Source organism: Heliangelus exortis, chromosome 4, assembly GCF_036169615.1.
Source record: "Heliangelus exortis chromosome 4, bHelExo1.hap1, whole genome shotgun sequence".
NCBI classification, from domain to species: Eukaryota; Metazoa; Chordata; class Aves; order Apodiformes; family Trochilidae; genus Heliangelus; species Heliangelus exortis.
Window position 1 is genome coordinate 26,323,309 of NC_092425.1, and position 22,685 is coordinate 26,345,993.

General features: G+C 40.3%; 1 protein-coding gene across 6 annotated transcripts in view; it reads left to right on the forward strand.

Annotated features, from left to right (window-relative positions):
* Nucleotides 1-3,141: 3,141 nt before the first annotated feature.
* The window catches only part of CLOCK (clock circadian regulator), a 60,796-nt gene continuing 41,252 nt past the window's right edge, over nt 3,142-22,685 (forward strand). For 2 of the 6 annotated variants that reach the window (XM_071743509.1, XM_071743512.1), the window contains exons 1-2: nt 3,273-3,294; nt 13,384-13,483. The gene's annotated coding sequence lies outside the window, so the exon portion shown is untranslated. Of the gene's footprint in view, nt 3,295-3,619; nt 3,834-13,381; nt 13,484-22,068; nt 22,129-22,685 lie in introns of those variants that run through there. The other 4 variants (XM_071743514.1, XM_071743513.1, XM_071743510.1 and 1 more) reach the window with 4 other exon arrangements.

Sequence of the window (22,685 nt, forward strand, 5' to 3'; positions counted from 1 at the left end):
AAGTCATCTAAATGTGCTAATGTAAATTTGGTTATATACAGCTGTCATGGTTTATGCATTGTTTTATACACAAACAGTTCACTTAGCACTTGGCACATAAGATACCCAAGAAGAACAAGAAAAATTAACATTAGCCTTTTTCTTAACCCAGTAGGATACAGCTGCACTAGCAGCAGATACTTACTGGCAGATACCACTTCTAGAAACTTTTATTTTGCAGATTCAAAGAGACAACTAGTAGATGTACTGCAGAGGTAGCTGCTTATCTGCCACTTTGAACTAGAAAGCTAACTGGTGGCTTTAAATGTAAATAGGTCATTGGTGCCTTGAGTTAGGAATCCACAGTCAGGTCAGGTGAATATCAGTGTTTGTTGCTATAAAAAGATCCTACCACCTGCATCTTCTTAGCTGTGAACCTCCCTCCTGCTATGGTGTCTGCCAAAATGCTTGTGCTTTGCAAGGCATTTCTAAGTGGAGAGTAGCTTCATAAAATACCACACCATTTATGAGCTTTTTGTCCTGTTCCTTCAGAAGCCTTTAAAATGCTTTCAAAACAGAAGAAGCATTAAATTAAAATTACCTTGGTTTGGCCACGAGAAAATAGAAATGTGTGTGATTTCCACAGCTATGCTGTCAAATCTTAAAATGCATCAGGTGCAAGCCAAAAAGGAGTAATTTGATACTGCAACATTGCAGTATGTAGGTGTTACACTTCCACATAAGCAAGGTCTGATGGGAAACAGTACAGTCTCTATTTTTCTGAAGAAATACTGATGGTTACTAAAGATATTAATAAATATAACTTGATGCTATTTTTAGTTTCTTTTCTTGGCCATACTCTAATTCTGGTAATTATGCGTTTCTGATTAAAATATTTCTGCATTTTCTCCTCGATTTTCCATTTCTGCTGATTCTATTATCTTTATTACATTTCATCATAGAAACATTATCCTTTGCATGAATAATGAAATTCTTAGTTTTGTTTCTATCAGAATTACCTCAACTGAAAGCTAGAAATAGACTATTATGAACTGGTAAGTAACAGAAAAAACAAGTGTTTTTACTAATGCTTTTTAAAATTCTTCCAGTGGAAAAACTGAGGTCATGGTTAGCTCTTTAGGAGCATTACTGCTAAAGAGGTTTCTGTCCCTACAATACCTTTGCATAAGACTGTGGTCACAAGGTGAATCAAATGGGGAACCCGATGTACCTGAACAGTAATCCAGAAAGAAAATCCTTAAGATTTTGTAGCCAAGTCAAGTTCCTTACTTCATTCCAGATGCAAACACTCATTAAGCTTCTATAGATACACATTACACTTTCAGGTACAAAACTGATTAGGAGAGCAACTGAAAAATTGTAACTAAGAAAACTGGGAATATTTAAATACCATTACCACTGAGCAATGTTTATTTTACAGAAAACAGTTTGCTGCTATGTTCTGCTGCATGCATAACACGTTTACACTAACACTACCCCTCCAGGTACAGCTGGAATCCCTAGTAGTTGTACAGAAAAACTGCACAACTGATACTGTATCAGTTAAAACAGACAGTATCAATTAAGTTATATCTCTGATGAATCTGATGCTGCTTGTATTTATTAGTTGGGCTGTTTCACAACTTTTTCAGCAAAGTCAGTAACACAGGCACATCTTACGAGTTTTACAGGTTTTGCCAACACACACAGGAACACCAACTTTCATTATCAGAGGCTGCCTACTAACTCCTACTACAGCTGTGTCTTCCTCTGCTGAAATGATACAATTTCTGAACAAATCTACACCTCATCCCTGTGTAGCCTAGGAAAAATGCATTAACCCCATGCAGGGCACTTTGGTTTAACAAGTTCACAATTACTCTTACCTTGTAGCCAAATGAAAAAATATTCCAAAGTGTAAGGATTGGCAAATGAGAAGAATGGACTTAAAATGCTGCTTTTCATTAAGAAAATAAGAAACTCACTCGCTGAGAGTCTCCCCTCAGTTTGGTGGTACGGAAATCTCCCAGACCTCACCAGCCAATATTAGTACAAGACAAACGGTACAAACCGTGCAGTCTTAGCACAGAATCCTAAAAGCTTTAAGATTTTAGTAAGTGTTGAGACTTCCAACCCGGCAAAAGTTATTTCTTATTCTTAATGCTAGGTAAGCCTGCTTTTCAGAAGTGGTATGAAAAGCGTTGTACACGGACAAAAGGGCTGAGACAGCAAAACGTGCTGGTCTGACTGCCACTGCGTTAAGCTTTATCAGTTCATACACAGCAGTAAAGGAAATCACCGACCACGCCGTGGCGAGGCTGCCTCTATCCCTACCATAACCTGGCACAGCTCTTCCCGGGGGGCATCCGAGATGCTCCTCATACCTCTCTGGGAAGGCCGTATGACGGGCACACCGTGTCACCCGTTCAGACACTGTGCAGAACGGGGCTCGGTACCGGGCTTACAGCTCCGGCAGGGAGGCGCCTCGGCTCCGCAGAGCCCCTTCCGACGGCTCAGCTCCGGGCTCCGCCGCGCCCGCCGGCCAGACGAGCCCCGGCGCATCCCGCTGAGCGGCGGCGGAGGCTACTCAGGCCACCCCGGCTGTCCCACAGCGCTGTTGCCCGGAGGCGGAACGTGGTCGGGCGCCGTCCCCGCTCCCCGGTTCCCCACCTCGCAGCCCGGCGAGCCCTGACGCTCCAAGGCGGGGACGCAGCGCTGCCGGATCTCACCGAGACGGTCTTCCCCGGTCCCGAGGCTCGGGGACACGACCTTACATGAGCGCCGCCCCCGGCGGACGACGCCGGTCGGTACCGCGGCCGCCGCCATTTCCTCCCTCCCGCAGGGGAGCGGGGCAAGGAGCGGCTCAGAGGGCGGCGGGGTGAGGCGAGGCGAGGTCAGGCGAGGTCAGGGAGCGGCGGCGCCCACCGCGCCTGCGCAGCGCCGCGTGCCCCGCCCCTCGCGGCCCCGCGGGCTCCCGGGCGCTGCGGCGCGCATGCGCGGGGAGGCGGGGGGGCGGGTGGTGGGGGCCGCCTCGCGGAGCGCCGCGCACGCGCGAGGGCGGCCCGGGCGCGCGGAGGCGGTGGGGCTGCGGCGCGCGGGGAGCCCCGGCGCACGCGCGGTGGCGCCAGGCGCCGCGGCCGCCGGCGCTGGGATCGGCGGCGCAGGCGCGGTGGCGGCGGAGGCTTCACCCGGGCCCGGCTGCTGCCGCTGCCGCCGCTGGAGGAGGCTCTGTGCCGGCGGCGGGCTCCGGGCTGCGCGCAGGGGAGCGGCTCTCGCCGGGAGGGGTCGGGCTGGGCAGCGGCCGTGCCGTGCCGGGTAAGGAGCGCGCTTGCGGCGCCGGCGTTCCCTGGACGGGCTCTCCTGCGGCGGGAGGAAGGCGGGGGAAGCCGCGGAGGGCGGCCGTTAAAGTTTGACAGCGCCGGCGGGTCCTCCGCTGCCAGGGCAGTGGCGGCAAGCGGGGAGGGCAGCGGCTGCCCCCGGGCAGGGCGCGGGCGGGGGCGGCCGACCCCGGGGGCGGGGGGCGCTCGCGGGGCACCCGCTAGGCCCGGTGACCCACTTTGCTCCTGTCACAACTCTCGGGCACGTTTGGAGCCCTGCCCGCCTGGCCCAGCGCCCGCCCGGGCCGCTCCCGCCCCCGCCACCCGGACTGCGCGCAGACAGGGCGGGCGAGGGACTCCCCGGTATCCCCCGCCGCCGTCGGCCCCTCGGCGGTGGGGCGTGCAGAACCGCGGCAGGCACACGCCCGCCGGCGCTGCCCTCCGGGGACTGCTCGTCCGGTGGGTGCCGGAGGGGCTCACCCGTCCTCTCCGCCCCAGGCGTGGGGGACGCTTTTCGCGGCGGCTCCGCGCAGCGCGGTGAGCGGCGGGGGGGATGTTTACACGGCGGGCGGGCGGGCGGCTGCGGCCGGGCCGCGGCGGGAGGTGCTCACCCGGCAGCAGGGCCGTGAGGAGGCGGCCGGGCTGTGACGGGCCCCGGGCCCTCCCTGCGGCGGGGCAGCTCTGCGGGGCCTCGGGCCTCGGGCGGCCGGAGGGTGCCCCGGCGCTCTTGCGGCACCACGGCTGCCTGCGGCAGGTGGACTGGAGCTGCGGGGTGCAGGGTTCACTTACGGACTTCTTGGGCTTCTTTTTTCCTTTTTTTTTTTTTTTTTTTTTTTTCCTCTCTGATAACTTTATTGTGGTGCTTAAAACGTGTTCGTGTTATTAAACGTGTGGACTCCTCAGGATCCTCTGGCCCTCTCCCGAGTTACGTGCATCCCTGCTTTCTAAAATCAGTTTGTCAAATACTCTGTCTGTGCAACACATCCATCGAGGCACTGGAAATCCGTGGTACTTAATTTTTGTGTTTCTGTTAAGGTAGATACAGCTTTTTGCTTTGCTTCACTTTCAGATTCTCTCTACTTTAGGCCTGGATATATATTTGGAATATATTTTTTTTAATTATTCTTGAGGAGGAGCTCTTGTAAACTATCAGACGTATTTGTAGGGAGATTCTCGTAAGGCATCTGTTTTCATGTGCGTGTTAAAAAGTTGACCTACTAAAAGGGACGGGAAAATTCAGATTTCTAGTTGGGATACGAAGTGACATGTAGAGGCGGAGTGACTGATCATAGATCCTGATCCTCTGGCTCCTTAAAGTAAGTTTTAGTTTTGTTTTTAATGCCATAGCTTGTCAAGCAGTGTTTTTGGCGGTAGTGTTAAGTTAACCAGGCCGTCTCTTCCTTGCTCCCAGCTCTCACCTCTTTGCTGCCCCCCTCAGCTGTGCCAGCACCACGGGTCGTGGAACCCTGTCCGGTAACTGGGTTGGGGAAGTGATCCAGGTTAAAATTAACTACTTTTTTTTTTTTTTTTTTTTTCAATGTGGTTATATTTAACCTCGATCATTGCTCTGGGTGACAGGTGTGCCAGAAGGCAAGAGGACTGTTTAAGCAAATACTCTAAATACTCTAGGGAAAGAAGTACTTGAGTGCTTGAGAAATACACCTCAACTGGGGTAGTCCTGGGAAAGTTCATTGGAACAGTTGCAGTTGTTTCACACTGTTCAGTCTTACAGAAATGAAATTGGTTTTGTCTATGAGAATCTGTGGGTTTGAGCCCTGTTATTTAAAATTAGACAGCATTTTCTTGACAAGTAACTATGCAGTTATTTTTTAATATATACTATGTGTTTATATATACATGTGTATATATACACACACACATATATATATATATGTGTGTATATATATATCCATTTAAGATACTTCCTCAAAGGTGTTACAGACACTGGTTTCAGATTACCAAACATTATATGTTTGGATTAGGGTTGGGTTGGTTTTTTTTTGATTTGAGTATTTTGTTGGTAAGTCAAGAGATTACCTCTTCTTAAACAATCCAAACAGAAAAAAGGAAACAAGTCCAAGGTTGGTAGGTAGTAGTTCAACATGTCATTCAGCCATGTCTTGTTTTTTGTTTCTTCCCTTCATATTCTTGTATAGAAAAGTTTAACAAACATAGCAAAAATGAAAGGATGTGATGAAAGCAGAGAGCATTTTCTTTTTTAATGTTCCAAGGACCCCATAAACTCTCTTTTGTAGCAAATATTACTTACTTGGTACTCAGCAATTTAAAAAATGAGTTGTAATTGCTTTAAATTTTGTTTGCAGTGTTGGTTAATTATCTTTTTAGCATAGAATTTTACTGAAGTCATGAATCTTCATTAATAGATTGCTCTTGCCAAGGCAATTGCTAGTTTCAAGAGTTTTGAGCTTTTTTTCCCTAGATTTGTGCAAAAAGTTGAAGTTGCAAATGAGTAGTAGTGATTTCCACCCCTGCCATTCTTACATGTTCTCTATATGAAATATTTCTTATCAACTTGAAAAGCTGTGAATTTTTTACTGAAAATAATAGATTTGTGTTGAAAAATAGTAATTAATCAAAAATACAGTTTTCTCCTCTAGGTAATTCCATCATTTGAAAACAGCTCCTTTTTTAGATGTGCACCCCTTCAGGAGAGATGTGTAATTTGCTGTCTGAAGTCTTACGGCTTCAGTCTAATTTAGTAAATTGAAGAATATGGCTTGATAGAAAACCAGTGTTCTAACACAGTTTTTAATACAAAACACATGATATAATTAGGAAGAAGTTGAATTATAACTCGGGGGACTTCCTTTTCAGCACTCTGTAATCAGTTAATTTTTCTTGAGGAAAAGACGTAGATGTTTGAAGTAAAAAAAGAGTGCATTTAAGTGTTTCAGCCCTTCCCAAGCACTAGGTTCTATATGAAGGCCAGAAATTGGAAATGCCAGGTGATAAAGCAGATCTAGAAATGTTTCTGAGGATACAGAAGGCATTAGTAGATACTTGCATGGCAATGACAGAGGTGGTTGTTAATGCCATCCTTGCCTTTTATTTGTTTATTTTGCAAAGTATTTTTAACTTTTGTATGTTAATGGAGGTGGTTCACCCTGTTGAAAGCTGAACTGTCAGTACTGAAGGGGTGGATCAAGAACAGGGGAAAGTCACCTGGCTGCTGGGAGAGCAGTAGCTGTATTAAAGCAGCTTTATCTCTGGAGGAGAAAAAAACATCTCTGAGACCAACGACATAAAGTTGCCAAACCATTCAGCTGTCTCTCTTTTCTTCTACTAATGCTGAATTATTTTTAACAGTATTGGTATTATTATTTTGAATTTAGTGGTCTTTCAGAATAAAAACTGAGAAGTCTAGAAGCTCACCTTCAGTCATGTAGCAGAATCTGAAATTAAAGATTCTGTTGTCTCAGTGTAACTGACAAGCAAAGTTGGCTGTGTCCATTGGGAAGATACCTCATTAATTTCTCTCTGTGGCCCACCTGGGCAAAAAAAGCTTACCATACCACTTGGCTATTTTGTTAACTCCGTTAATGGGGGTCTGTAATAATTTGAAACTGTCAGACATTCCCTTATTCTTTTGTTGCAGGAGTTAAATATGTGCAATGCAAAATCATAGAAGAGGAAAGAGGCTCATGGTTAATGCAGCTGTGTGCTGCCCTGAAGGATTGAATTCTCAACCCCTACTGCTGCCACAAAATTCCTTTGTAATGCACAGGCCACTTTTATTTCGGGATACCTCACGCCTGAGTGTTTAATTTGATAGTCTTAATGTTCTCTTACCATGCTTTTTATGTGTAATATGAGTTCTTAATTACAGCCACTTTCAGAATATGTAATCATATATGTAAAAAGTCTTCATGCTCTGTGGTTGTCATATATTTAGTGTTATGTGGAAGCAATAAGGCTTCTCAGATTCTTGCAGCACTTTAGTGTTGCATGCTTTGGACTCTTTCCAACTGCTACATTTTGTCATTAAAATCACTGCATTAGTTTTCTTACTCTGCACTGATGTTCTGAGGAGCATCACTGAGTTATAAAGTCACCATTAGTAGTATTAATTTATTAAATATAGAGCCTTAAAAATTAGGTACAAGATTCATGACTGATAAAGTCTTTTATTTAGAGAAGGAAACTTATGAAGCTTGGTAGATACTATGGGCATTCCTCATTTTCATGATTAAAAATATAGCCAAATTGGGCATAAATGTTGCTACTTTTATGCTTTGTTCTTAAAACTGTGTTTAATAATTGGAGGGTAAGTAAGAGCCTGAGTTCTGAAGCTCATATTTTACTGATAATGACACCTGGTGCAACAAGATAAATGCTTATGTTAAAACAGAAGAAAACAGTTCTTGGAGTAAGGCAGATCCAATTAAAGTAGATTTTAAAAGCAAATATATATGGCCATGTTCTTTTATGGAGATCTTTTTAGACCTTCATTAAAAAGGATATTTGCGTGTTATCTTTGAGAAGGCTTTTAATGTGCACTATTTTGGTGTATGGCCAGATTCATAAATTAACACAGGGGAATCAAAACTGTGATTTGGATGTGTTTTGGGTGTCTATACTCACATAAAATTGTAGCCATGTGTTGTCTGAATTTTACAGGTTTTTAGGTTTTCACTAGTAGAGTTTTTTGAACACCTTGAAGTTTTGTTCATATTTAGATCTTCTGTAATCTTGTCTCAACTGAGCATCTTGGCATCTAAATCTGTTTACTGTTCATAAATTAGGCAATCTGTAAATTAGGCATCCACTTGTCCAAAGGCATGTTCAAACCACACCTCAGGCACACCTATGGGATTGGACTTTGACCAAAACCCTGTGGTGACTCTCCCTTTTGTTCAGAAACACAAAGGGGTGAGGAGGAAGAGGTTTTGTTGATGTTTTCTTAAAAAAAAAAAAAAATTAAAAATAAAAAGCAGACAACAAACCAACAAAACCCCAAACCCTAAAAATCTACTTTTCCTTGTATACAAGACAATTAAATTCTAATTGGGCCAAAAAAAGAGATACTAGGCCAGTAATTTTCTTGGAGAAAAAACAGGTGAACTCCTGTGTTCTGGCCTGTAGTCCAGAAACTATTTTATATTTTCTTCCAATTTTAAATGTGATTATGAACTGGAAGCTCACCTCTCTTGCTTGGGTGCCCTTCTCCTTAGAGAGATATGTATACTTCTGCAGTGTCCAGCAGCTCCACTTACTTTTTTTTTCTTCTATGTTCTGAAGATTGCCTCTGAAATGAGAAGTTATGAGCTGATCCATCTTGCCAGTGCACTGTGGAGAGTTTGCCTGCTGAGAGATTATGGTTTGAACCCTGTCTGGCAAAGTGGAAATTGGCTTTTGGATTTCTCTGTTCCAGGTTACTGTGCTGTAACCCTCTGCTGCTGGGCAGAAGGAGAGCACGGCTTTCCCCTCCTGCTGGTGTCTTGAAAGAATATATTACTCTTGTTTTGATGGGAAAAGCTTAGCTTTGTATGTCAAGAACAGAGACCAGGGTTGTGTGTCAAGAACAGAGACCTTACCTGGGTCCCAGGCTTTCAGAAGCAGTGAAGGTGAGGACATAATACTGTGTTCACTGGTTACCTTTATGGTTCACATCTCTACGAACTTTTCCGGAAGTCTCGCTGAGAGATGCAGGTGTCCCTCACTATGGTACTTTAGAATTGTTTATCCTGTCATATGAAATCTCCTTTTTGTGCCCCGCTGTTAATAATCTCTTCTAGCAAAGACTATAATTTAGCAATTTACACAACCTGGCAGAATAATATTCCATCAGATTGATGGTGGTCGTGAATTCTGAGAGGGTGGACTTGTAGTGGTGTGATAGGATAGAAGGTTCAAAATTTTTTCAGGTGGGCTTTGTCAGAGAAGTGCTAAAGGTCTGGATTTATCTCAGTTTTCATCAGTCATCCAAAAACTTAAAGATACGTTACGGGGGACATGGGGTAACTTTCCTCGTGTTGAGTCCCCTAAAGGTATGTTTGAAACCTAAATGTGAAGTTGTGAAAAGCCAGAGAAATCAGAAAATATTTTGCCAAAATCTGCTTATTCCCTTGGCTCAGTAAACAGCCAAGAAATTTTCTCCATTAAAAGCTGTAGGGAGTTGCCTTTTTTTTTAAAGGCCAGTTTCCTAAGAAAACGTGATTTATGCTTTTTCCTTGTTTTCTCTCATTTTTTCCTTACGTGTTCACCAGTAGCTTTTGAAATCATTGACCAATTGCAACCATGTTTGTAGGAGTGATAGAAATCCCAAAGACCATAATTTTCCTACAGGTTTGGGGAAAATAGGCAAACTGGATAGAGAGAAACGTGTCACTACTCTCTTGAGAGAGAGATAATGCAATGTGAGTTTGGCACTGACCTGTTTTTTTTCAGCACATGCTGGGTCTGTGTTGGATAGAACAGGAGATGGTTGTGTGTGCCAAGAGGGCTTGAGGAGACAGGCAGAACATAGAGCTGTTTTAGAAGAGGCTGGGGACTGAGAATATTGTGTGTCAGAGGGAGGATGGGAGGGGAAGCTTGATTCTTGTTGAGGAGCAGAGAGTGGGGCTAAGCTATCAGCACCCTCCTTTACTGCCTGCTAAAGCCCTAGTTTAATGATAAGATGGTGAAAGGTATTTTGACCATTAACCAGGGAATTACTGTCCTGATCAGAACATGTTACTAGGTTGCCTGACTCTTAGTTTAGTAGCTTTAAGATGTGATTAAATTAATATCTTCCCATTGGGGAGAAATGGTTTTGATGTATTTCTTTGAAAAGACTAGAGTTTAGACCTCACTTTCAGTATTAAAGAAGAAAAGAAAGTATAACGAGCTTAATAAATAGAACTTTTCCATTTGAAGGCCATAGAGATAAAGTGCCCACAGTAGTGGAGAGATAAAACTGGGGGGGTACTGTCTAAAGATTTCTGTTTACATGTACTGTACAAAATATGTCTACTAAGAGAAAAAAAAAGGGGGGGGAGGGGGCTTCTCTCAGCACAGGAACAAAAGATTGTACCTCACAAGCCTGTAAGCCTCTGTTTTGCAACATGGAGTTGAAAACCAGAAGGAGCTGGATTTGTGGTTTAGAATGATGGTTTTTGTTCTTTCTGTTCTTGCCTCTCTTTGTATTACCTGTTAATCATGATAAATGGCAGACTGAAATTTACATCATTATGTTCAACTTCTAAGATTTTATCAAGTCTCAATGGAGAACTTTAGTCTGTCCTGCTGGTAGATTTACTGAATCTTCTGATAGACTTGGTGGTGGTAAAAGTGAATAAAACTTAATGAAGTTGCTACTTTCATGCATCTCTCATTCTCATGAGAGAATTCCCTGCTCTATTATAGCGAATATACTTTTTGAAGCCTTCAGTAATCAATAGATTCTTCACAAATTTTGTAGTATTCAGAATTTTTAGTTTACTAATTCCAAGTATTAAAATATTTAAACATTTTAGAAGTATCATAGTGGATTGCAAAATGGTTACATGAATGTAATTTGTACTTATTTTAAAGCTCTCGTAGTAGCAACATATATTCCAAGGGAAACTGGACTTTTTTTGACTACAAGTAGAAAAGCAAGTAGCAGTATGAATCACAGCTTCCAAGAACTGTCAGAATAGGAATGCAGATTCTCCCCTCCCAAAACACACACACTTTTCTCAATGTCAATTTTAATGTAGTGATGTGATTTAATAAAGTTTTTCTTGCCATCTGCAGCAGCAACATTGATTATATGTAATCATGCTACTACTTGCAGTTCTGTGGTTGAGGGTGAAACTAGCATAGTAGTTCTGATGATAACTATCTAACATCTCAGCATTTCTACTTAAAATACTTTCTGAAAATGTTTTTATTGTTAAAATTCTGTACTTCTGTTATGTTTGGCTTTTTTTTCCAAGCTTAGAAACATTAGCTAAACATTTTGTGCTACATTAAAGCTTTGTATGTTGTTTCATAGATAGTAAGATACAGTTCCAAGCCTTGAAGAGCTTGAGATCTGAATTTCACTGACATAGAAAATGAGAATGACCTCAGAAAGGGGACAAGGAATCAAATGAATAAGTGAGTCACAATAAGTGAATTAAACAATTTGTCGTTGCTAAGAACAGAATAAGGTAGATCAGCAAGGAGGAATATAAGAATATAGAAACAAAAACCAGCTTAAAGCAAGCCCAAATAGTATAGAGATTTGAAAGAACAAAGGGAAAATTATATTATTTGGCAACATAAGGAAAGCTTAATAAAATTAGAAGAGTAGTCTGTGTCAAGATGAAGAGTAATGAGAAAGTGTTAGGAAATAGGGCAGGAAAAAGATACGTAGAAACTTACAAGTTACATCAATGGGGGTTTTTTTTTATGAAGAAAAAAAACCTATGAGACAGTAAGAGTATTTGGGAATGTGCTGGTTTTATCAGTTTGGCTGGAAAGTCAGGACACAAATTCTAGTACTAAGAATCATTTCAACCCTTTAAGAAATTTATCTGTCAATTTCATTTGCTTTCAAAGTGAGGCAAAACAACAGGCAACTGTGCCTAATGATTCAGTCTCAAGCATTCATGTTGATCTGTCACATTCTCCTGTTACACCTAGTTTTTGTATGTGCTGGAGGACTTTTTGAGTCCCAGCACAATTGAGGTAAGGCTATAAAAGCCTCTAATATCAAAGGTAATTGAGGCAGTTCCATTTCAACTAAGTCAAAAGGATCACAAATGTTTTTTATTACAAAAAAATTATTAACTGAAATGTATTTTTTAATTATTTCTGTTAAACTGGTACTACCTTTATATGGACAATTATATAGACAATGGTTGTTCTACATTGAGTTATATTAATCTTTGTATCGCTGACAGAAGAAATGAAAAATAATATCTCAAACTTGTATATATTGTTTTTTAAAATGTCACCTAGGCACTTTTCCTGCTCCATATGGTTTGCAGTTTCTTATCTGTATACTGGTATTTGATTCAAGACATAGTTTTCTAACATAAGAATATTTCATTTATCTTCATGTAGACAAGTCAATAAGTGGATGCTGATGGTCTACCTATCTTATCCCACCAGACTTGTCTGGTAGACCTTCTTCACCACCTTCTCCCCAGCTTGACAGCTCCTTCTTTCTATATGGTAAAGAACAGGAGTTTTAAGTTACTTTTTTTGTTATATCAGAGGAAATCTGCCTATTCTTGCATACACTGGAAAGAAGTAGATTTCTGTATAGCATAAAGGATATACTTTGCCACATAGATATGCTGAGCAGAAAGTATCAATAGTGGTAACTGGCAGTAGTTTTCTTCATTACTGAGATTGTATTACTAAATTAGTGGATGTGTATTCAAAAAACAGCACTAGATGTAGAAATACAGAATTTGTGATCTGTGATAGATGGGGAGCTGTTTCTCTGTGCAATAAACAGAAGTTTGTGTATAGAAATACCTATTGTATAGTTATCTTCTGCTTAGTACAGCTTACTGATGTATCATTATTTGCAGCTTACTGTTTTATCACTAGTGAGGAAAAGATACTTGAGTTTTTGTTATGCTGTTGTGTATGTGCACCTCTGAGAGTTTTAAACTGAGTTCTGATGTAGATCACATCCTGTTTGAACTGCAGTACACAGTTAAGATTATATTGATGTGTTTTCTTTCCAGAATTTTGCCTTGTCTATTAGTGATGCTCTGCAAGGTCATAATATACCTCAAAGCAATTGTAATAAAATAATTGTAATATTAATGTTTTGTAGGGAGCATTAGAACTATAACTTTACTGTTGGCATTAGGCTGTAGCACTTATCTCACAGGTTTGGATTTCAGGCAGTGCCAGAGCTACATAAAAGGTGGTATGCAGTGTTCTGCATGTGTATTTACTTCATTATTTACTTCATTTACAATTACAATTTACTTCATTACAGAAGAATTGCAAAGTAGAATTGTGGACAGTTTAAGGATGGAAATATACTGATTGAAATGGTGGGAGAATAAGCAGCAGAAATCAAGTGCTCACTTCTAAAAGTTGTTTTGAATGGATTAATCTTTATAAAACTGTGGGGATTTTTGTTGTTGTTTTTCAGAAGACTGTGCCAAAGAAGACTTGCTCGGATGACATCACATTTGGACTACTAATGCTATCCACCCACTCTACAAGGCACAATGCATTTCTGGGTAATTTAAGTAAGTATGTAGATTTTATTGCTACTAGAACAGTAATGTTTTAAACAGAAGTATCTCCTTTTCAACCTCAGGCAAGTTAGACATTCCACTTTAATTTGAGATTTAAATTAATGTGAGGGGCAAGAATAAACTTCAAACAAGCTTTTAATAAGCTTTCATTCTGTACATTGGAACATGGAATGAAACAATTCAAGTAACTGTACCTGAGCTGTCTTGGAAACTAGAAGGAAAAAACCCCAAACCCCTCATGATGGCACTTCCCCCAGCAATACAGTGTGGCTCTGTGGTATCTGGAGGCTGAGATAATACCTCTCCCAGGGATCTGGTGCAGTGCATATCTATTGCTCTGCTCACAGCTTTTTTGGGTGCATTTTTTTTTTCCACAGATGCTCTTGTTAAAGTGGAAGTGAGCTTAATAACCCATTAATGTCAGAATACATAGAAAAGACTGCATCTTAATAGGTTCAAGTGGTAATATCTCTGTTGACATCTCACCTGGCTTGTGAAAGGGTTGCATCTCCCCACTTCCTTGATTGGACACTATGTACTATCCAGCTGAAAATGGGCCAAGAGATGCTCGTTTTTGTTGCTGTAAGGTTACCAGTTGCTTTGTGTGTCCATGGTCATGCAAAGGGAAGCACAGGGCAGACAGGGTAGTTTAAGGGTTTAAGGTACATCATATAAGCATCAAAGAGGTTTTGTTTCAATGGATCATGAAGATTATGGCCATAGCCCCCAGGTAGCTGTTATGTCTGGTTTTAAATGCTTTTTCTATATAAGTAGATATTATTCTTATACTTTTTTTTTTTTTTTTTTTTTTTTTTAAATCGGGTCAAAAAAACCCCAACAGCACAAAAGCCAAGAAACCGACCTATTTAGGTAGATCAGATGTTGTGCTAATCTTGCTGAAAGTGGATTATTCTGCCTTGCTGGCAGAAAACCTTCCTATATTCTTAAAGGCTTATCATGCATTGGAGACGTTTGGTTGTGCATGAAGGAAAGGGAATGGAGTTGCAGGTAGCACTGTTTGTAGTTAATGATGGTTGATGCTTTCTGTTCTGAGACCTGGTTTTAGTTGCTTATAATTTAGCAAGACTTAAATCACTGAGCAGTAATTCTTTGGGTTACATATCTGCTTCAGCTAAAAGTTTACAAGTCAGCCTGTGTCTGAGTATGCCATGAAGGACATTTTTTTTTTTTTTTTTTTTTTTTTTTTTTTTTTTTTTGGGTGCCATCCCAAGCTCTGTACCACTTCAGTGATTTACCTAAATCAATTTCCTCTGTCCAAGTCAGATGAGGTAGATATATTCCAAATCCTCTTAGTCATAACCAGACTGAGCTACTGAGCATGTCCTAACTGGACTGTGGGAGGTAAACAGGCCTCATCTCTTCCACTCTGTTGTAATGTCAGGTACAAACACTGAATAAGGTGACTTTCTTGTACACTACCAGGGCTTTTCCACACATCTCCCCTTTACTGTTGAGTCTGTCCTTCAAATGCTGCTTTAGTGGTGGATTTCCTTAACTTTTTTGCATTTTTGAGTCAACTCTTCTGTAGTCTTTGATTTTTCTTACTTATTGCTAATCTTGTGTTCAGAACAGCTTATGGTAAAATAGGTTGTTTTGAACAACAAATACTGTGTGTGGTTCAGAGTTACAAAAAGACTTCTTTATGAGCATCCTGAAAACTCATGCATGCTCTGCATCTTTGCTGTTGCTTTTCCACTAATCTTTTCATACCATGAGGACCTGCTTTGTTTTATTAAGAATTCCTGTTCTCTAGAGTGTACTTCAGCTTTATTTACTGCTTGCCCCTCCATGGGCTGTTTTTTTTCTCATTGACGCTTTCATTAGTTCTTATACTTGGTTTCTTCCTCAGAGATATTTTTTTTTAATTGCAAATCTTCAGTTTAAAATGGTTCTTAAGTTACAGAACTTTTGTGTTTACTTATAAAGAAGTATTTTCCTTAGTGTTTTTCATAGTAGCAGGAAAAGCAAATAACTAAGAAATACTTATGACACAGATGTAGAAATAGAAGGGTGATTTGAAAGTTGTTATAGTCTTTCTTACAGATCTGTGCACAGGTGTGAATGCTTGTGGTAATAGGGAAATATGCCCATACCACTTCTTGTACAAAACTACATTTACTCAGGAAAACAGTGAAATCAATCCACTGTCTTAATCTGATTTGTTCTTATACAACTGTTGTAGAAGTGCAATGAATAAGGAGGAGTAGCAGCACAATCAGAGCCCATTCATGAGGAATGGAAAATACAGTCTTGTGGAGCACTTGGTTATCTGGGTTGTGATTATTGGGGTTGCTCTGCCCACAACAGTGAAAACTGCAACCCATTAAATCAAAATTTGTTTAAAAGGTATAGAAAGCTCATTGTCTAAAAAATGGTCTCTTCGTTCCTAACTGAGATTTAAGGGGAAAAAAAGAGATTGTTTCTGAGATTCTCCTAGGTTTTCCATTGGGATGAGGGTAGTTGACTTAAAATAATGATTTAAAGTTGTGGGGTTGCTGACCATAGCAAAGATATTCTCTGCTATGCCAGGAAGAGATGGGAGGGAGGTGCTTTGTGGGAGAAATCAGCACCCTGCTTGTCTAAGGATTCAAATTATGAAACAAATGAAGACATACTTGCCAGACAGTCTGGTGATTTCTAGTTCCACTTTCTTTTTCTGAAACTGGAATTTATAGTATTGTCATGGTTTGGACAGTAGCTGGACAGTGACAGATGCTCTCTGTTATTCCCACTTCACTCCCAGAGGGAAGAAGGGAATAGGGGAGAGAGACCTTAAAGTTGGAAAACCTTGAGTAGGTAGAAAGTGTCCTGTCTTGGTAAATGCTGCCCTTCTCCAGTGAGGAAATGAGGGAGAGCAGCAGTGGCAGAAACCAGGTAGCAGCTGGAAGGCCTTAACCCAGCTAGCACACCAGCCACAGAAAATTCCCCAAGAGGGTTCTCTTGGGAACCATTTTATACTGAGCATCATGTGAAGGAATCCTGTGATTGGTTTCTTTAGGTCACATGACCTGTCCCCTCCTTCCATAGGCTCAGGTGCTCCCCATTATAGCATTATATACATCTACAGCCTGGCAGCTGCTGGTGGTGTCCCAGGCAGGGTTTTTCTGTCCTGGTCCTCTCAAACCAGGATAAACGTGGAAGATAATCTTAACATTTCCATTTTTTTCCTTTTGATGATTCTAGGACTGCAGTGAACTTCTTTTTCAAATATTTTGGGGCTTTTTTTGTGTTGAAGTGACTCAGAAGGGTCTGGTGTTCATGTGTTATGGGAAGAGGAAATTTGTGTTCAGTACAAGAGTAAATGGAACAATTTATTGCTCCTTAGAATTTATACTAAAAATTCTGTAAATGCTTCGTAGGGTTTAAAAAAATCAGTGGAGTAAGTTGTATTTAGTGGTACTGAAATTGCTGCTTTTTTTTTTTTACTTAAGCCAGAATTACTCACAAACACTGGGTTTTGCTTTGAAGCCCATGTGTACATAGGAGAAAGCTTCCAAAATGAAGTGAAAAAGTTTGTCATTATATATAAATGTATAGGTTTTTTGTTTTTTCTAAAAGACAGCTTTTCTTTAGGAATTTCTTTAGAGATCTGATTTTCTTTTCACCTACATTTTAGCAAATAGAATGAAACACATTCTTTCATTTGCAAAAATCTGGAAAATTACAAATGACACAGCCCAGAAAGGAGAGAAAAAAAAGAGGCAAAGATTAAGAAATATATTCCTGGTCTTACTCCCAAGGTAAAAAGGTATACGCCAAATATATTTCTATCTAGTGTTTCTATAATGAAGTTCTTCCATAATATAAGTTGCTTAATTAATTTCCATTTGCATATGTGCCATGGTCTTCTTGTTGTGATGATGTTTAGAACCAGGCTAATTTCAGTCTTGCAGTAGACTAATACTCCTGTGTCATTAATCTGATTTTTCTCAATTTACGTCGTTGCTTATCACTGGATTTGTAGATCAATTGGAATTATTGAGGCAAACACATGTTCATATATAGCCCTTTTAAATTTCGTTTGAGTTAGGGCAAATTAAATCACTGTTCTTGTACTTGCATCCCTGCCTCCTTCTACACCATTTAGATATCCGGATAAAAAACAACACTTGACAGCTCTGTCTGAAATTTCAGAGGTGCTGGAATCTTCAGTTTTGTCTTGCTGTATTCAATGGCACAAATAGGAGGAAACAAATGAGAGAAAAATCTGAGAGAAATAAGGGGGAAACAAGAGAAGAAGTAAAATATTTAAGGGACAAAGAAGGATGTAAAAGATTTAATGAAGTGAAGGGAGCCAAAGTGATAGGGATAACCAGTTCTGTGTCATCTGCTGAATTCTGGAATAGGGCAAAGATTTCTTTGGTTTGGTTTTGGTTTGTTGTTTTGTGAAAAGGAATTGTGAAGAAAAGCATACAGAATTTTTCTGGAGTATTTCAGTGCCCTCAAGTATACTGGTTTTTGAGATGGCACCTGCTTTGCTTAGTCTGAATTCACACACTTTCTCAGCATGTCTGAACTACATACCTTTTGTAGAAAACTTGTCTGACAGTTCTGCTCCAGGTGCAAGAGTGCCCTTCTATTCCTACTGGGTACATACATAGGTCTGAATCAATTACTAAATCCTGGGAAATTTTTGAATGGTCTGTGTGATGGTGACCAGATGAAATCTAATCCAAACTAAATCATCAAACAGCCAGCACAGGAGTGTCAGCACCAGCTGCTTTGATACACTGATCCATTTCTACTGCTCCAGATTACGGGCTAATAGAGATATAGCCAAAATTGTTCTCTTCAGTTATAGGTCAGTAGATGAGGGCAGTTAACATCTGTGATATGTATCTGCTCTACACATCCAGTTATAAGTTTTGGTGCTAATATTTACAACTTTCCAAATGCCTCAAATGTTTTTGCAGCTTTTATTAATACAAACTGTCAAGGAAATTGCACCATCCAGAGGGACCTCGGCAAGCTTGAGAGGAACCCCATGCAACCTGCATGAGGTTCCATGAGGCCACGTGCAAGATCCTGCATGTGAGTTGGGCATTTGGAAGTACAAATACAGACTGGGCAGAGAATGTATTGGGAAAAGCCCTGAGGAGAAGGTTTTGGAGTGTTGGTTGCTGAGAAATTCAACATGAGCCGATAATGTGCATTTGCAGCCCAGAAAGCCAACCATATCCTGGCCTCCTGCATCAAAAGAAGCATGGTCAAGGGAGGTGATCCTTCCAAGCTACTCTGCTGTATTGAGACCCCACCTGGAGCACTGTGTCCAGGTCTGGAGCCCTCAATACAGGAAGGACATGGAGCTGCTGGAGCAAGTCAAGAGGAGGGCTGTGAAGCTGCTCAGAGGGCTGGAGCACCTCTGCTTTGAAGAAAGGCTGAGAGGATTGGGGTTGTTCAGCCTGGAGAAGAGAAGGCTTCAAGGGAGACCTTTTAGCAGCTTTCCAGTACTTAAAGAGGGCCCTATAGGAAAGCTGGGGAGGGACTTTTTCTAATGATGTGTTGTGATAGGAGGAGGGGTATGGCTTTAAGCTGTGAGAGGGTGGTTTTAGGTTAGACATTAGGAAGAAATTCCAGCTGTGAGGGTCCTGGGATACTGGCACAGTTTGCCCAGAGAAGTTGTGGATGCCCTCTCCCTGGTAGTATTGAAGGCCAGACTGGATGGGGCTTTGAGTAACCTGGTCTAGTGAGAGGTGTCCCTGCCCATTGCACAGGAGTTAGAAGTAGGTGATCTTTGATGTCCCTTCCAACCCCAAATCATTGTGTGACTTTCACTGCATGTGACAGTGAATCAAATGACTAAATTATTACTGTCTTTTGAAATTTTGGTCGTCTAGTCTACTCTTCTTCCCTGTTTATATTCTTAAATTGTTAAAAATAGGAGTGTTCTGATTTCTTTATTTCTGTAATTCTTATAGAGTGTTCTAAAATGTATGTACTTCTCACCCCAAGTGTTTTGCTTGAGCTATTCATCTGCAGGGGAAAAAAAATCAAGTCCAGAGTTTTATTGCAGTCATTAAGTAGGTGGAAGACAAAAAAAATGCAAGAGATGGTCTTCACAGGTGTTTGAAATTATTGTCATCCATTTGGGCATTGAGCTGTCATGAATCAAGAAAGATTTTTTTTTTTTTCCCTTGGACTGAATTTCTCAGTTTGAGGTTGTAGATGGCAGTTGTTAAGGTTTTGAAAATTTCAGTACCATTAGTTGTCCCTGTTAAATCATTTAATCTTGAAACAATAGTTGTAAATAGTCTTCCCTCTGACCAGTGTAAATTTAAGTTCAGAGATTCCAAAGAGTTTTTTACACTTAGCATTAGTGTAATATGCCACCAGTCTAAATGAATTGTTAGGACTAGGCTTATTTATATTTCTTACTTATTACATCTCTTCAGAATCTAGGACTTAGCTTTCAGCATTTTCCAGAAAATTTCCCAGATTCAAGTAAGGTTTTTAGTGATAGGGACATTAAAAAAAATTTCATTTATTAAAAAAAAAAAAAAAAAAAAAAAGATTGTAGCAGCAAAAGTATCCCATTCTTCAATACCAGTATTAAAGACACTACTAGGAAGATCCTAAGTAATTGAAGCCATAATCACAATGTTCTGAGCAGAAGGGAATTGCCATTTAAAATAAAATCTGATAATGGTTTACTTGTTGATAACTGTTACATTAATTGAAAATTGAAGGTAGCTATAACATCTTTATGTATTCTTATTGTTACTGTTTTGGACTTAAGTGCTGGATGATCTAAGTCAGGTACTGCTAATGAAGTGGGAAAAGAGCCAATAAAAGTGGTTTAACACATTTTGTTTTATTTAAAATATTAATTGTAAAATACATCCAGTGCAACTTGACTTTTAACTAGCTCCTATTTGCTAGTTGAGATGGTGGTCTTTTAAGCAGTGCTAATTTTAGCATCGTCAGTAATGACCTGGAGGGGAAGGTTCTAAAGGTTTCCAAATAAAATTATGGTGATACTAATTCAGGAGGTGTTGAGAACTTGAGAGTTCAGAGAAGGCTTTGAGGGGCAAGAAGCAAGCATAGCAAGACATGTTTTGGTGGATAGAAATAGTGTAGTCTGATCATTCTGTGAAAGAAAAGCTTGAAAAGTGGTAAAAGAGGAAAAAATGGAAAACCTGGGGAAAAGAGTTTAAGGTTATGCAAATATAGTAAGTATGGTCCAAAGGAGCTGATATGATTTTGTGTTGAGTATTGCAGGTGGTAAAAGGGACTGATAGTTCTCATAAATAACCATAAGGACTCATTTGAAACTTTCCAAAGTTTATGTGGAAGTATCAGGACAGAATCTGAATTTCCAAAACTACAAGAAGGAGATGGTTTTGTGGCCTTTTTTCATTCCTCATAAATTCTTACCTAAAGAATAAAATAGCAGCAAGTCTTAAAAAACCTTGGCTTAGAAATCCCTTGGTTATATTTTCTGACTTTCAGTCAATTCTGTGATCTTAAAATTATCAAATGATATCGAATGAGCAATGGTAAAAAAACAATATCTATGAAATGGGGGATAACAGGGAATAACTGACAGAATTTTTGTTACCAGCATTGAATTTGTCTGCAAAGTCTAAAAACTCCCAATGCTTAAGTAGTAATACTGTAATCATAGCTACAAAGTATAATCATAGTTATAAACTGAATTTATAATTGAACTTACTGCATCCAGAATTTTAAAGATCAGACTGATCTATGGGAGCATGCAATTTGTTGATCTGCTTTTGCTGCTTCTCTGGTGACCCTAAGGAGGTGAATTCAGTGGACTTTCTTAATTCATTTTAGCACAAGTTCTGAAAGCCTCTGCTCATGTCAGTAGCAAGCCACAAAGGAGGAGTGCATGCTGCTGCTCAGGAGAATAAAGAAGCAATTTGAGCAAATTTAATATTTGCATAAATAGGTAATGTTTTAGAAACACAGAAGGGTGAAAACCAGTTGGTTAAGTGATACAGTGCTACCTGAAACTTTAATTTTTCCTTGGAACAGTGTTTACCGAACATTCAGAAATCCAGTTGTGTTCAGTGCTCTTAATATTTGAATACTCAAGTAAGCATATATTTTCATATAAGAGCGCATGCAGAATCATTACAGTAAAACTACATGAAATTTTGAGTTGACTTTATATGCTGTTTTTTATTGCTGTATTGCTGTTTCTGCTTAGTTCATGCAGTGCTGTCCCTTTGTTTAAAATGCATCATCTTTTCCAATTATTGACTAAATGTTGGCTGGTGTTCCATTTCCTTTTGATTACTGCTTATTTTAGGATGGTGAAAGGATACCTAACATCTGTCCCCAGGTGCTGGGTTTTTTTTTTTTCCTTTTCCTGTTAGGGTATTTCTTATCTATGTAATATTAAGGACTTGTCCTGTATCTTGGGTTTTGTAGGTACTGTTATTCCAGTTGCTCCTTGTTACATTGCAAGTTCTGAGAAAAGAATAACTTTAGTGTTTTGTTTGATGAAATTAAAGAGTAGTACAGTGGAAGGGTTTGGAATTCTGTAGTTGTGGTATTGAGTTTTTATTTAATGTATAAACTTTTTATAACAGGCAGTTGTACTGAGAGAAAAACTGAAGGATCCACTGGCAGACACCAGAATTTAGGAAAAAGTAAGTCTTCACTTCTGTTAAATTTTGTTAATCTGATGAATATAATGGTAAGCATGCTAATACAGGTGTGTATTTTGCTACATCTTTTTTGAATACAGTGAAGACTTTTTGCAAGATCATGTAGTGTGACAGCACAGGGGAGAATGGTTTCATACTGGAAGGAGGGTGTCTGTAGATCTTCATGAGAAATTCTTTACTGTGAGGGAGGTGAGGCTCTGGAACAGGTTGCCCAGGGAAGTTGTGGATGCCCTTTCTGTGGAAGTGCTCAAGGCCAGGTTGGATGGGGTTTGGACAGCCTGGTCTAGTGAGAGGTGTCCTTGCTGATACAGGAGGGTTGAATGTTGATGATCTTTAAAGGTCCCTTCCAACCCAAGCCATATCAGGATTCTCTGAAGTCAGTATTCCCTAGCTTTTCCCTTATTTTGCTTTGTTCTGTTTATCTCATTCTTTTTTCTTTTTTTATCACTTGCTGGTCTTCAGGATGATGTGCAGGAATTCTAGGGGAAAGAGGGGGAGGGAGGCAAGGAGGAACTGTTTGGTAATTTCAGATGAGAACT